A 13,559-nucleotide genomic window follows, 5' to 3' on the forward strand; every position below is an offset into this window, starting at 1 on the left:
GAAAAAGTTTGTTTAGTCTTCAAAAAACCCTGATTTCATTCTAGTAATACTCATCTGTCCCCTCTCCAAGGCCTTGAAAGCCTTTGCCAGTACTAGAAATAATGGCTAAAGTGGTTCCCATTTGATCTAAGATGATTCAATGACAATTAGTGATCGATAGTTACTCTTGTCAAAAAAACTGCAAATACTCACACTTCTTAAGTGCATGAATCATGTAAAATGTCTAAAAAGACTCCATATAATGTACTACTTTCACAAGGAGGGATGTTGGTGAAAATGGCAGCTATTCTGAACCCACAATGAGATGAATGACCAGTTCATCCGTTTTATGATTCACGTATACACACAGCTCTCAGCAGGGTCAAGAAGAATGAATGCATTTTCTAGAAAACTAAACAAAAACATAACAACTATTATGAGGAGTCACAGACTGAATCACAAATCAAACACAGTGCAGTGACTACAGGCTTTTTCTGTTTGGATCCCTGATCAAGACTGAGGTTAAGGTTCAATTTGTGTGAGGCTGAATACAACAACTCCTGCCAAAAACTGATGGAAACTCAATGTGTTTCGCAGAACACTGCAATTCTTCCCAAGAATATTGCTCATCGCTTCCTGTCTGCTTCAGGAATTAACTCCTTGGTTTATTTTAAAGTAAAAGCATGTTTTAAAAAAAAACTTTCAATTTTGGCTGCATACTTTAGAAAGTCCAGCAAGTTCTGAGAATCTATTAATAAATGTTTGACATCTCACAATAATTTGAAAGTAAAAAATGGGAAATTTAAGCTCATGCAGTGAAATTGAAACAAAGCCATTGTAACTTGACGCTTTTTACTGCTTAAACAATCTAATTACATTTTTAGCTAAAAACTACTTCCATTTATTTAAGCAACAGTAACTGATCACACTTTGAACTAATACACATCGGAAAAATGCTGTCATTAATTCTTAGGTAACTCTGACATTATATTGGAATATGACACTTCACAGTTAAATGTGATTTTGAAATATATAATGACCTGCATTGCATCGACAGATATTTTCCAAATCTGATTTTGTTTAAAACAAAGCAAAATTTAGTTAACACCTAATGCCATCTCCCAAGGCAGCTTTCAAAACATGTGTCACTAAACTAACAATCTGTACATTAATAAATAATATGGAAACTCCTTGATACACATTCAATAGCGACATTTTCCTGTGACCACTTGCAGTGACACTGTGGGAAAAATGGTACCTAAGTGTTCATGCTGTTCTCCTACAACCTGGATGAAAGGACCTCCTGTTTCACCATTATAATCACAAGAGTATCTTACATCATGATGCATGTTTGCTGAATTATATTCAGTTATTGTTTTATTCTGATTCAGTTTTGAATTGTGCACTAATTGAACAACCTAATGCAGTCATTTCAATTAAAGGCAAAAATGGCACTGATGTGAAAAGAGGAGTCAATTTTGATGGTTGAATTTTGAGAAAAAGCAATCAACAATAGTTAATAATGACATAATGCAAGAGTGTGCACTATTAATTAGGTAATAAATAGGTCAAAATGTACAATCTGAGGAACATTATGCATTTATTTAGTAAAAAAAGTTTATTTACAGGAATGAATACAATCGGTCCCAATAAATTTGAATGAAAAGATAAGTAAATAAATAAATCACAAAGGAGGTGCAAAGTGACTTATGAATCGTAATTTCTCTGAAATACATTTAAATTTAAATTTCACAGTTTTCTCAGTTTGGGTCTATTTCGCTCATGGACTCAATTTTACCTGTTTGTGGAGCACAAACACAGCTGAAATAGATGGGCATTGGACAGTTCATGGGACATATTTTCTTCCAAGGTATAATAAGAATTTGAATTGGTTCAGCTTCCAGCAATTATGTTTAACCTGAAGAAGAACATTATCTGGCAACGGAATCGGTGCACTCTATTGTCGTTGCTCATCCTATTTTTATGTGGAATTCAATGGTTCTTGAAAAAGGCACATTGTTAAAGACGAAAATAAAAACTTCTTTGTAGGTATGTGAAAAATCTCTATTTCATAGACAAGTCAAATAAAACATAAAATTCTAAATGTGCAGCTTATCACCATTAAATGCATTTTGCTAAATGGATAGACTGAAGCAGTTCACAGAAGGTTAAGTGGAACCAGCTATATCATCAAATTATACAGAGTTACATATCAATCCTTTAAAACCATATTTACCAACCTGTGGGAAAGTGCTACTCACAATACCAACCTTTCCAAATCTGCAGCATTACACCAGCAGTACAGTGCGTCCTCAAAGTCCTTCTGCATTTCCAAATGATATAGTGTTGCAGTTGGCTGCTTTCCAGGTGCCTGTTGTTATACTGCTTTTTTAATTCTCCCAAAAAAAATCACTGAAAGCAAAAGCTGATGTCCTTCAAACATCTCAACTTCCTCGGAACCAGGCAAATGATTGAGGAACTAAGGCGTTTTTGGTTGCGTAGTTTCAGGAAAAGAATGTACAGTGCATCCTTCAAAGCCAGCTACATCTGTGGAGTAGTTGGAAAAACAAACTTCTCTCTCAAATTACAGAGACCAGTTCCTAAAACAGCCTCCGTAATGTAGGACTGAAAGCTATCCACCACAGACTTAAGAGATATCCAACTTTAAAAGGCTGCATTTGAAAGGAATTTTGCAGCTGCTATTAGGGGAAATTACAATTCAACTTGTGTGTGGTTCATGCATCTTCTTCCAGATGTTTAACCCACTGTTGTTCAGCAGAGCAGAACAAGCCACTGGGTCCAGTAAACAATGCCATATTTGTAAACGGTATTTTGTCAAAACGGTACTGTAACAAAGACAGAATCTGTTGTTGATGGATTATGAAAAGATTCACTTGACCTGTAATCTAATTCATGGTTGACTTTCAAATCAAAGCTTGAAAGTGCTCAGGAGTTGACGGTCCAACAGACTGGTTGCTGGAGGAGTGGAAATGGGTATGTTCGTCAATTCCCTACACACACTCGCTCTTCAGTTACCATTCCCTAGCAGACCTTTGGCAACGATGGACTTTCGTTTGATTTTTTTTATTGTTAATGCTTGGTAAGGTACTGCAGTAGTCTACAGTTGCCTTCTGCATATGGTTAACCAGGGAAATGTTAGCCTCACTACCTGTCAGTTTTGAAAGGATTGACAAACTGGCAATCACTCTGAGTGGCCACATTTTTAATTCATCTTCTGTGGTCAACATGTGAGACACAAGACCAGGCCTTCTAGCTTAGAAGCAGGGACGCTGCCCACTGAGGCACAACATATTTTGCATCAGTTTACTGTGGAGAAGGCTATGGAAAATAGAATGGAGGAAAATGTTTTTATTTTAAATCAGACAACCAAATTGGTTAGCAGCATGAACTATGGCAACACAATTTGCCTAGCTCTGCGATTGGAATGGGAGGTGTTACAACTATTTTAGAAACATTGGGTAAAGCTGCTTCAGCCTCTACAAGGTGACCAAGTTGTGGTCTTGAGCTGCAACAATCTGTTTAACACAAAGTGCCAGCCTGGGAAAGGAGGAAAAGTGGGTACAGGGGAGCAGCCGTGAGGATTATTATGAAGGCCCAGTTTACTGCTTTGATTGGCTGTCAGCCCTCATTAATCAAGTTGCACAGCATTATGCTGGATAGCACTTGACCTACTGCTCTCCCATAACAGAGAGCAGCTGAATAAGAGAAAACCAGCTGTTGCTGAGAATTCTGAGCACTGCTGAAGGACATATTACTTTCTATTGATCACTCGGGACAAAAGGATAACTAGGAGGTGAATAGGATGACTTGACGATCAGCAAGGCTGCTTAAGTGGGGAACTGGAGAAGAGACTAAACACATATTTTGCATCAGTTTACTGTGGAGAAGGCTATGGAAAATAGAGAATGTGGGGAAATAAGTAGCAACATCTTAAAAATTGTCAATGTTACAGAGGTGGTGGTGTTGCTGGATGCCTTAGAATGCATATAGATGGATAAATCCCTGGAGAATTCTCTAGAACTCTGTGGGAAGCTGGAGAAGTGATTGCTGAGCCCATTGCTGAGATATTTGTATCATCGAGAGCCACAGGTAAGGGGCTGGAAGACTGGAGGTTAGCTAATGTGGTGTCACTATTTAAGAAAGGAGTTAAGGAAAAGCCGGGGAACTATAGGCCAGTTAGCCTGGTCTAGTGGGCAAGTTGAAAGGCAAGATTTACATGTATTTGGCAAGGCAGGGCCTGATTAGGGATAGTCAACATGGCTTAGTGCTTGGGAAAAATTGTCTCGCTAACTTGACTGAGTTTTTTGGAGAAGTAATGAAGAGGACTGGTGAGGGCAGAGTGGTGGATGTGATCTATGTGGACTCCGGTAAAGGCGTTCAACAAGGTTCTTCATGATAGATGGGTTAGCAAGGTTAGATCATGTGGAATATAGGGAGAACTAGCCATTTGGACACAGAACAGGCTCAAAGTTAAAAGGCAGAGGATGATGGTGGAGGGTTGCCTTTCATACTGGAGGCCTACGACCAGCGGTGTGCCACAAGGATTGGTGCTGGGTCCACTGCTTTTTGTCATTTATAGAAATGATTTCTTTAGTAAGTTTGTAGATGACACAAAATTAAGAGGTGTAGTGGACAGCAAAGAAGGTTACCTCAGAGTACATCAGGATCTTGATCATATGGGTCCATAGATCGAGGAGTGGCAGATTCGGCTGAATTTAGTCAAATGTGAGATACTGCATTTTGGAAAGGAAAATCAGGGCAGGATTTACACGCTTAGTGTCAAGGTCCTGAGGAGTGTTGTTGATCAAAGAGACCTTGAAGTGCAGGTTCGCAGTTCCTTGAAAGTGGAGCCTCAGGTAGATGGGATAGTGAAGAAGGTATTTGGTATGCTTGCCTTTGTTGGTCAGTGCATCCAGTAAAGGAGTTGGGAGGTAATGCTGCGGCTGTGCAGAGCATGGGTTAGGCCACTTTTGGAATACTGCATATAATTCTGACCTCATTGCTATAGGAAGGATGTTGTGAAACTTGAAAGTGTTCAGAAAATATTTACAAATTTTTTTTTCCCTTTATTCATTCACTGGATGAGCGCGCCACCGGCTAACCCAGCATTTATTGCCCATCCCTAATTGCCCAGGGGCTGTTAAGAGTCAATCATATTGCTGTGGGTCTGGGGTCACCTGTAGGCCAGTCCAGGTAAGGATGGCAGTTTGCTTCCCTAAAGGACATTAGTGAAATAGATGGATTTTTCCAACAATCGACAATGGATTCATTGTCAGCATTAGACTCTTAATTCCAGATATTTTATTGAATTCAAATTCCACCATCTCTCATGGCAGGATTTGAACCCGGGTCTCCTGAACATTATCTGATTCTCTGGATTAACAGTCGAGCAATAACACCACTAGGCCATCAACTCCAGAGTTAGAGGGGTCAAGTTATAAGGACAGTCTGAATAGGCTGGGGCTATTTCCCTGGAGCACTGGAGTCTGAGGGGTGGCCTTATTGACATTTATAAAATCATGAGGGGCATGGATAGGGTAGATAGACAAGGTCTTTCCCCCAGGGTGGGAGTGCCAAAAACTAGAGGACAAAGATTTAAATGAAATCTAAGAGACAATTTTTTTCACTCAGAGGTTGGTGTGTGTATGGAATGAGCTGCCAGAGGAAGTGGTGGAGACTGGGTACAATTACAACATTTAAAAGGCATCTGGATGAGTGTACAAATAGGAAGAGTTTAGAGGGATATGGGCCGAATGCTGGAAAATGTGACTAGATTTATCTATGATATCTGGTCTGCATGGACAAACTGGACCGAAGGGTCTGTTTCAGTGCTGTACATCTCCCTGATTCTAATGACCCTATGACTTGCAATCATATGAAAAAAGACATTTGAAACTCACTAGCAGACCTTCTGGGACATTTGGTCAAGACTTCATAGAATGTTGTGAACAATTATTCTGAACATGCTCTGAGAAGGATTGTGCTACTCCACACTGCAGAGGATTTAGGCATTGCAAAGAAGGCATCAAATATATCAACTTTCATAAACTCTCATGAGAGGTTCAATGTCTCTGTAAAGCTCAGAATCCAATTATATTGCTCCATGAAAAATGGTTCTGAACAGAGCTTGAGTACTAAATACACAGGCATTTGGTTTCATGTTCAAATTATGGTAATCAACAATGAAAGGCAAAATTGCATGCTGAACCAGACTTTCAAACAAATAGGTCTTATTAGCACAGTACTCATTTAGTGTCTACTTTTGACCTTTCACCAAAAAATCCCAAAGGACGGTAGTTGGACAATGCAACTGCCTCGTGATCGTCAGGTCAGGGAAGGGAATGGCTGTTGTTTCTGCTTCTGATACAATCCATTGAATTCCTGGTGGAAAGTAAGTGGGTATTGTTGATAGGTGAAGATAATAAGGCTCAACAGAGATGCACTGCACAGTTGAAAATTCTGCTGACCCTTTATCAAGAGTTACACATGAGGACCAGTCATCAAGGCAAAGCTCTGAAGTGTTAGCTGTATCTGTAGAACCAATTTCCTCCATTTTATTCCCATTCCTTTCCAGTACCTATCAACCACACCTTCCCCAATGGGTAGGAAAATGTCAAACAAGGGTTAACATTCCAAAAAAGCGCTCAGATATGTTTCATCGCCCGACCTTTTTCTCAATTCCTTGTGACCCACAAGGATGAGGATTACTCCCTCAACATTTCCCCAGTCACAACAATCTTCAGGGAAAGAGTAACCCAACCATCTCTACAATTGCCAATGACGTGGGAACACCTGTAAATCCCTTCACCTATCTCCCATCTCTCCCATTCAATTACAAAGCCTGGAAATTCCCTTCATCCACTGACTCCCCATTTCCAGCTTTTCATCGCTAGATTCTCAGCTCCATCTGCTGACTAGGCCATTAATCTGCCCAGATATTGAATGGAGCTCTAGTAATAATCATGTGTTAAGATTAGCAGTTCCACACCAGCCCACCAAATATTCTCAATCTTGTCAGATTTGTTTCTTGTTACAGGGCCCTGTGCACACTTACCACCTCCCTGTAAAGATTGAGATCACTACATCAGCAAAATCCAGAGAAAGGGGAGAAATGGAGAGATAATGTCTAATTATTGTTTTCACAGTGAAGAGCAATCCCTTTTGAACATGTTCTCATCAGGTTAAAAGGGTATTGCATATAATTTGCAAAGTCTACCATTCAACTGAGCAGACTTTGCCCGAAAGGTCACTTAGCTTGTGCTAATTTTTGGAATACAGGATGATACCACACACCATTTCAGCTTGTGATTCAATAATTAATTTATTCATTAGCGGTCCCTCATAGATGGGGATGATTCTCTTCCACTATCAGGTTGAGTCCATGGGTGGCTGTACAGACCAATACGGATATCGCTGTTACACTTGGGGTAGAAGGTGGTTGCAAGATGGGGTGGATGGGGCATGGGTCTGACAGCGTGCTCCTTTTACTGTTTTTGCCCAGCTTCTGCTCTTTCCCTGATGGCAAGTCTCAAGGTGGTCAATGTCTTCCTGGATGCTCCTCCTCCACTTTGCATAGTCTTGCGCCAGTGATTTCCAGGTGTCTGTGGGAATGCCACACTTTGCCAGTGAGGCCTTGAGGGTATCACTGAAGCACTTCTTCCGTCCACCTGTGACGCTCCCGCTGTTTCAAAGCTGCGAGTAAAGCACCTGCTTGGGAAGTCTCATTTCGGTCACATGGATGATGTGTGCAGCCGATTGCAGCCAATCAAGGATGCAGCAGAATCACTAATGCTGGCTGCACAAGATCCTATGAATCTGCCGAGAAGAAAGATGCACCAACACCAGCATCCTCCACCAGGCCAATATTCCCAGTTCTGAAGCACTGATTCAAGAATACAGTGCTAGGAAAACCAAGCATTTCCTCTGTTTATCACACAGAGATACTGCCAGTCTCATAGATCATAGAATCCCAACAGTGTGGAAACAGGCCCTTCGGCCCAACAAGTCCACACCGACCCTCAGAGCATCCCACCAGACCCATCCACGTATAACCTACCTAATCTAAACATCCCTGAACACTATGGGCAATTTAGTATAACCAATCCACCTACCCTGCACATCTTTGGCCTGTGGAAAGGAACCACAGCACCCGGGGGAAATCCACACAGATACAGGGAGAATGTACAAACTCCACACAGACAGTTGCCAGAGGCTGGAATCAAACCTGGGTCCCTGGTGCTGTGAGGCAGCAGTGCTAACCATGAGCCATCGTGCCATCCCAAAGATTTTTTCATAGAGGTAAAGTAATAAAATCTTACAAATTAAACCAGCAAACTTTACATTAATCATTGTCAGATGAGTTCTGGAATTCCATACACAATAAGAAATGCTGAAACTGGCAGCTTTTCTACTTCATTACACTGTGCCGCAGCCAATGTCAAAGTTTGCTCAAGATCCAGATAAATAGAACTCATAGGCCCAGGGGACGTTCCATTCACCAAATGTCAATACAGCATCAGAAACATCAATGGAGTAGTTACAAGACAGGCAAGGTACAGCAACAGTGTGACATAGACACAAGAACAGAGGTTGTTGTAACCACTTAAGAAATATTCCTGAACTCAGCCATGCTGTTGTGAAACAAGGTATGAGCACAGAGCCCAATATCCTACTCCACTCAGTATCTAATTTTGGGAAAAGGACAGTTCAGTACACAAATCTTGGATGGCTACTCCCAGCCTTTTCAAGAAAAATGAAAATAAGGAAGCCAAGGATAAGTACAACGGACCCATCCAATTGTGGTTCTTGCTGATTAACTTCCTAGCAGCTGGCTTCAAAGGATCATCAATAGAAATGGTAAGTGTAGCCACGCGCAAACTTAAAAATGAAATGTTTCCGGTAATAGCAGCAAGATCTAAGAACCTGCATTTATCTGGTGTTCTTCTAGCATCAGGAGCTCCCCTGTGACGTGGTGGGTAGGGGAAAGATGCCTGTGAGCCCAGTTCTGCCAGAACACGGTTTGAACCTAATGATATTGGTACCAATCACATGTACACCAGTCAGCTAACCAACACTCCAAGGAGTTTGGGCTGCTCTGACAACATACACTTTTATTTTGTCCATATATGTTGTGGACCTGGAACAAGGAATATTAGGGGCTCCAAATGCCATCAGATGAGATATTCTGAGAGGAGAGAGAAACAGACACATACATTGACCCAAGGAATACAGTGAGACAGAGGATATGTGGATTTCCAAAAGTCAACAGTCTGGCCAGTCTTAGATTTAACAAGTAATTACATTTTGCAACAATAGGTTAAAAAGTAAATAGTGAAGATGGTGCAAAGGGTCTGCAAATTATAGGAAGTGTGTGGGTAAATCTTTGGAGTCAATGATAAAAATGTGATTTTTAGTAGGAAGAAGAGAAAACCAGCATTTTATTGAAATGGAGCGGGTTTATAAAATCCTCATAAAAAGTCACTCTGCAGAACAGCAATTGATTAAGACGACAAGGGGAGTGTTGCTGTATTTTACAAGGAGAATGAAATATAAAAGAATTTCTGTTTTTGTGTCATAGAGTGCAATAATTGGCAAGTCAAGTTGCACATGCATAAAATTTCAGTTCGGCCACATTTGGAATGTTACGTACAGTTCTGGTCACCACACGTCCAGAAGGATGTGGAGGCTTTGGAGAGGGGACAGAAACAGTTAACCAGGGTGTTGCCCCTATGAGCTATGAGGAGAGACTGGACAAATTTGGTTTCTTTTCTTTTGAAAATCATAGTCTGATAGAAGACCTGATAGACGTTTACATAATAATGAAAGGTATTGCCAGTCAGAGTCTTCTTCCCAGGATAGAAATGTCAACTAATCAGGGGATAATAAAATGTGAGGCTGGATGAACACAGCAGGCCAAGCAGCATCTCAGGAGCACAAAAGCTGACGTTTCGGGCCTAGACCCTTCATCAGAGAGGGGGATGGGGGGAGGGAACTGGAATAAATAGGGAGAGAGGGGGAGGCGGACCGAAGATGGAGAGTAAAGAAGATAGGTGGAGAAGGTGTGGGTGGGGAGGTAGGGAGGGGATAGGTCAGTCCAGGGAAGACGGACAGGTCAAGGAGGTGGGATGAGGTTAGTAGGTAGCTGGGGGTGCGGCTTGGGGTGGGAGGAAGGGATGGGTGAGAGGAAGAACCGGTTAGGGAGGCAGAGACAGGTTGGACTGGTTTTGGGATGCAGTGGGTGGGGGGGAAGAGCTGGGCTGGTTGTGTGGTGCAGTGGGGGGAGGGGATGAACTGGGCTGGTTTAGGGATGCAGTGGGGGAAGGGGAGATTTTGAAACTGGTGAAGTCCACATTGATACCATATGGCTGCAGGGTTCCCAGGCGGAATATGAGTTGCTGTTCCTGCAACCTTCGGGTGGCATCAGGGGACTAATCAGGGGACATAGTTTTAAGTGAAAAATAGGAAAGTCAAAAGAAGACGTGTGAGGCAGGTTTTTTATACAGAAGGCAGTATAGCCTAGAATGTGCTGCCAGTGGAGGCGATAGATACAGATACAATGGCAATGTTTAAGAAGCATCTTGACGGATACATGAATAGACAGGGAATACAGGGACATGGACTGCATAAAGGCCGTTAGTTAGAAAGGCATCATTTGTTGTTGCAGGCTTGCAGGGTCAAAGGGCCTGTTCCTTGTTCTTTCATTTAATCTCTTAATAAGAACTAGGAGCAGGAGTAGGCCATCTGGCCCCTCAAGCCCACCCCAATTCATGAGATCATGGCTTTATAGCGCAAGTCTGACCATGAACCATTCACAATCTCCCTGTTTGGCCCATGTCGCATGTCAGAAAGATTTACAAATCGACACATATCTGGCCATATCAGAGCTTCTGGCCTTGAAACAGAAATGGTTCTGGCTGCAGGACAAAGCCTCCTTTATCTCGTATTAATCTTATGTCAAAGAGCAAACTGGAGGTAACTCTAGTATGTACATCTACAGAATACAATTCCAAAATTGCCTCTAAAGCCATTGGGCAGTCTGTTTAAAAAAAAATTAAGTTCAGTTACCTCCTAAAATAGGTAATAGGACAGAAGGCAGAAGGAAAAAGGAAATCACAGAAGAAGGTAAAAGCGGAATTTTAAAAATAATCAGCAAAAAGAAAACACTGCAGATGCTGGATATCTGAAATATAAAAACAGGAAATACTGCAGAAACTCATCGGGTCTAGCAGCACATGTGGAGCAACAAAACAGAGTTAGCGCTTCAAGTCTGGTATGACTCTTCTGAAGAAATGAGTTTTCCAGCATTTTCTGTTTGTATTTTATATTCCATTAAAAAAAAGTCATCAACTGCACACAGCCGACTCAAAGGACAAGTACAAACACAAACACACATCTTCGATGGTTAAGATGTAAAACCACACTGAAGACAGCAGCAGTACCTCTTTGCAGTAAATTATCGAGGGACCGTAACGTTACAGTGAATTCAATTAAGTGCCAGAACCCATATTCCCCATGCATTAGAAATGAAAGCCTGGCTGTTCCAATGGGTAATTAATGGCTCCAGATGTTCCCAAATCCAGCACAAAGTACGACATAAGTGAACCCCACCCATAATACAGCAAAGAGAAAGGTAACGATGCATTTGGCAATGTCCTCCTACCTCCAAAGACCCTTCCCTGTCAAATATCCTTTATTCCACTAGTGCCAATATTTCCATGCCTGATAAATAAAAGTACTGAAAGTACTTTTCTCAAGTTCCAAGGTGATTTTTTTTTCTCTTGGGTTGTTCACAACAGTGTCCAAGAGACAAATTCCAGCCAGGTTAACATGGCAGAATCTAAGCATCATCATGTTGGAGCTCTGCTCTCGCAGCACTTTAAAGGTGTATTACAGAGCCCCTCACTCCGTATCCTTCCCACGGCCTACTGACCAGCACCAACTGATACACCTCTTCAAAGAGACTTGCTATCAGGGAAGCACAATAAATTATTACAACACATCACAATCCACATCACTGACCTGGCAGCAGAATTAGGTTTATTTTGTTTCTCCGTTCATGGGATCGTGGATGTTGCTGGCTAGTAATTATTGCCTATCCCTAGGTGCCACAGCCACCTCCTCAAATTGCTTCAGTTAGTTTGGAGTCATTAGGGAGAGAGTTCCAAATTATGACACAGTGACAACAACAAAACAGCAATATTTTTTAGTCACGATGGCGAGTGGCTCAGAGGGGAACTTGCAGGGGGTGGTGTTCCCATGTATCTGCTGCCTTGGTCCCTCCAGATGGAAGTGGATGTAGGCTTGAAAGGTATGGTCTAAGGAGCCTTGGTGAATTAGAGCTTTTATTACATACAAAGAAAACAACTTTTGTTGGCCTTGTCTAAAGATGGTTTACAGTCACAAGTGTGTCTACTAAATGATTTGGCTGTAAGATTATAGATTATAAAAGCATATTTTAAATCAGTTGAAAGGAGTTGAGAAAGAGATATATAGACGAGTTAGTGAAAAATACAAGGAAGTGATAATGACTTGTGATGATGTAACTCTTCAGAAATCAACATCCCATCATTATGCACCCATTATTTACAAATGCATAGCCTTTAACAACAACACTGCCTGTTACCAAATCAAGCACTTAGGGGCTCAATATCCCTGACATACGCCCTTTTATGTCAGCCAGGGCATCTCAACTGGGCCAAGTTAGCAGCCCCAATCAGGGAACTCATATTCTATGAGGTCTAGCTGGCTGATGTAGTTACAGTCACTAAAGGTGGCTTTCATTATTCAAAGAGAGGGTAGAAGTTCCCCACAGGATCTCTGTCCCACTGCAACTCTCTTGTAATCTCTTCGGCCTTGAAACTGTTCGAACATGTCCTGAAGCACCATCTCTTCCCCTTTAATTTGTCTGTCTCCTCTCCACCTATCTTCTCCTCTATCCATCTTCAATCTGTCTTTCCCTCTGTCCCTATTTATTTCAAAACCGTCTTCCCCTCCCCCATTTCTGATGAAGGGTCTAGGCACGAAACATCAGTTTTCCTGCTCCTAAGATGCTGCTTGGCCTGCTGTGTTCATCCACCTCTACACCTTGTTATCTCAGATTCTCCAGCATCTGCAGTTCCTATTATCTCTGATATAATTTTCTTTCTGTTGACTTTGAGAAAACAGCATTGTTCAAGATCAGAGATCTCTGCTGTATTCTACAAATCAAGGCAAAAATATCTGAATCAACATCAGAATTTAAGCTAAGATAACAAAATGTGGGGCTGGATGAACGCAGCAAGCCAAGCAGCATCTTAGGAGCACAAAAGCTGACGTTTTGGGCCTATGAAGGGTCTAGGCCCGAAACGTCAGCTTTTGTGCTCCTGAGATGCTGCTTGGCCTGCTGTGTTCATCTGGCCCCACACTTTGTTATCTTGGATTCTCCAGCATCTGCAGTTCCCATTATCTCTGATCGGAATTTAAACTAGTCAGTCATTTATTCAAGTTTTTATCCCACAACCCAATCCCACCCTACCCCATTTTTCTGCATTCTTTCCTGATGTGGCCCTTTCTCATGGTAG

At 41.7% G+C, this 13,559-nt stretch overlaps 1 protein-coding gene across 5 annotated transcripts in view; it reads right to left on the reverse strand.

Moving 5' to 3' along the window:
* LOC125452495 (putative Polycomb group protein ASXL2) overlaps positions 1-13,559 on the reverse strand; it is a 277,746-nt gene that overhangs the window by 194,621 nt on the left and 69,566 nt on the right. The window contains exon 1 of one of the 5 annotated variants that reach the window (XM_059645675.1): positions 2,250-2,598. The exons of the other annotated variants lie outside the window; for them this stretch is intronic. The gene's annotated coding sequence lies outside the window, so the exon portion shown is untranslated. Of the gene's footprint in view, positions 1-2,249; positions 2,599-13,559 lie in introns of those variants that run through there. 5 annotated transcript variants of the gene reach the window in all.

The sequence above is a fragment of the Stegostoma tigrinum genome, chromosome 4, assembly GCF_030684315.1.
Source record: "Stegostoma tigrinum isolate sSteTig4 chromosome 4, sSteTig4.hap1, whole genome shotgun sequence".
Taxonomy (NCBI): domain Eukaryota; kingdom Metazoa; phylum Chordata; class Chondrichthyes; order Orectolobiformes; family Stegostomatidae; genus Stegostoma; species Stegostoma tigrinum.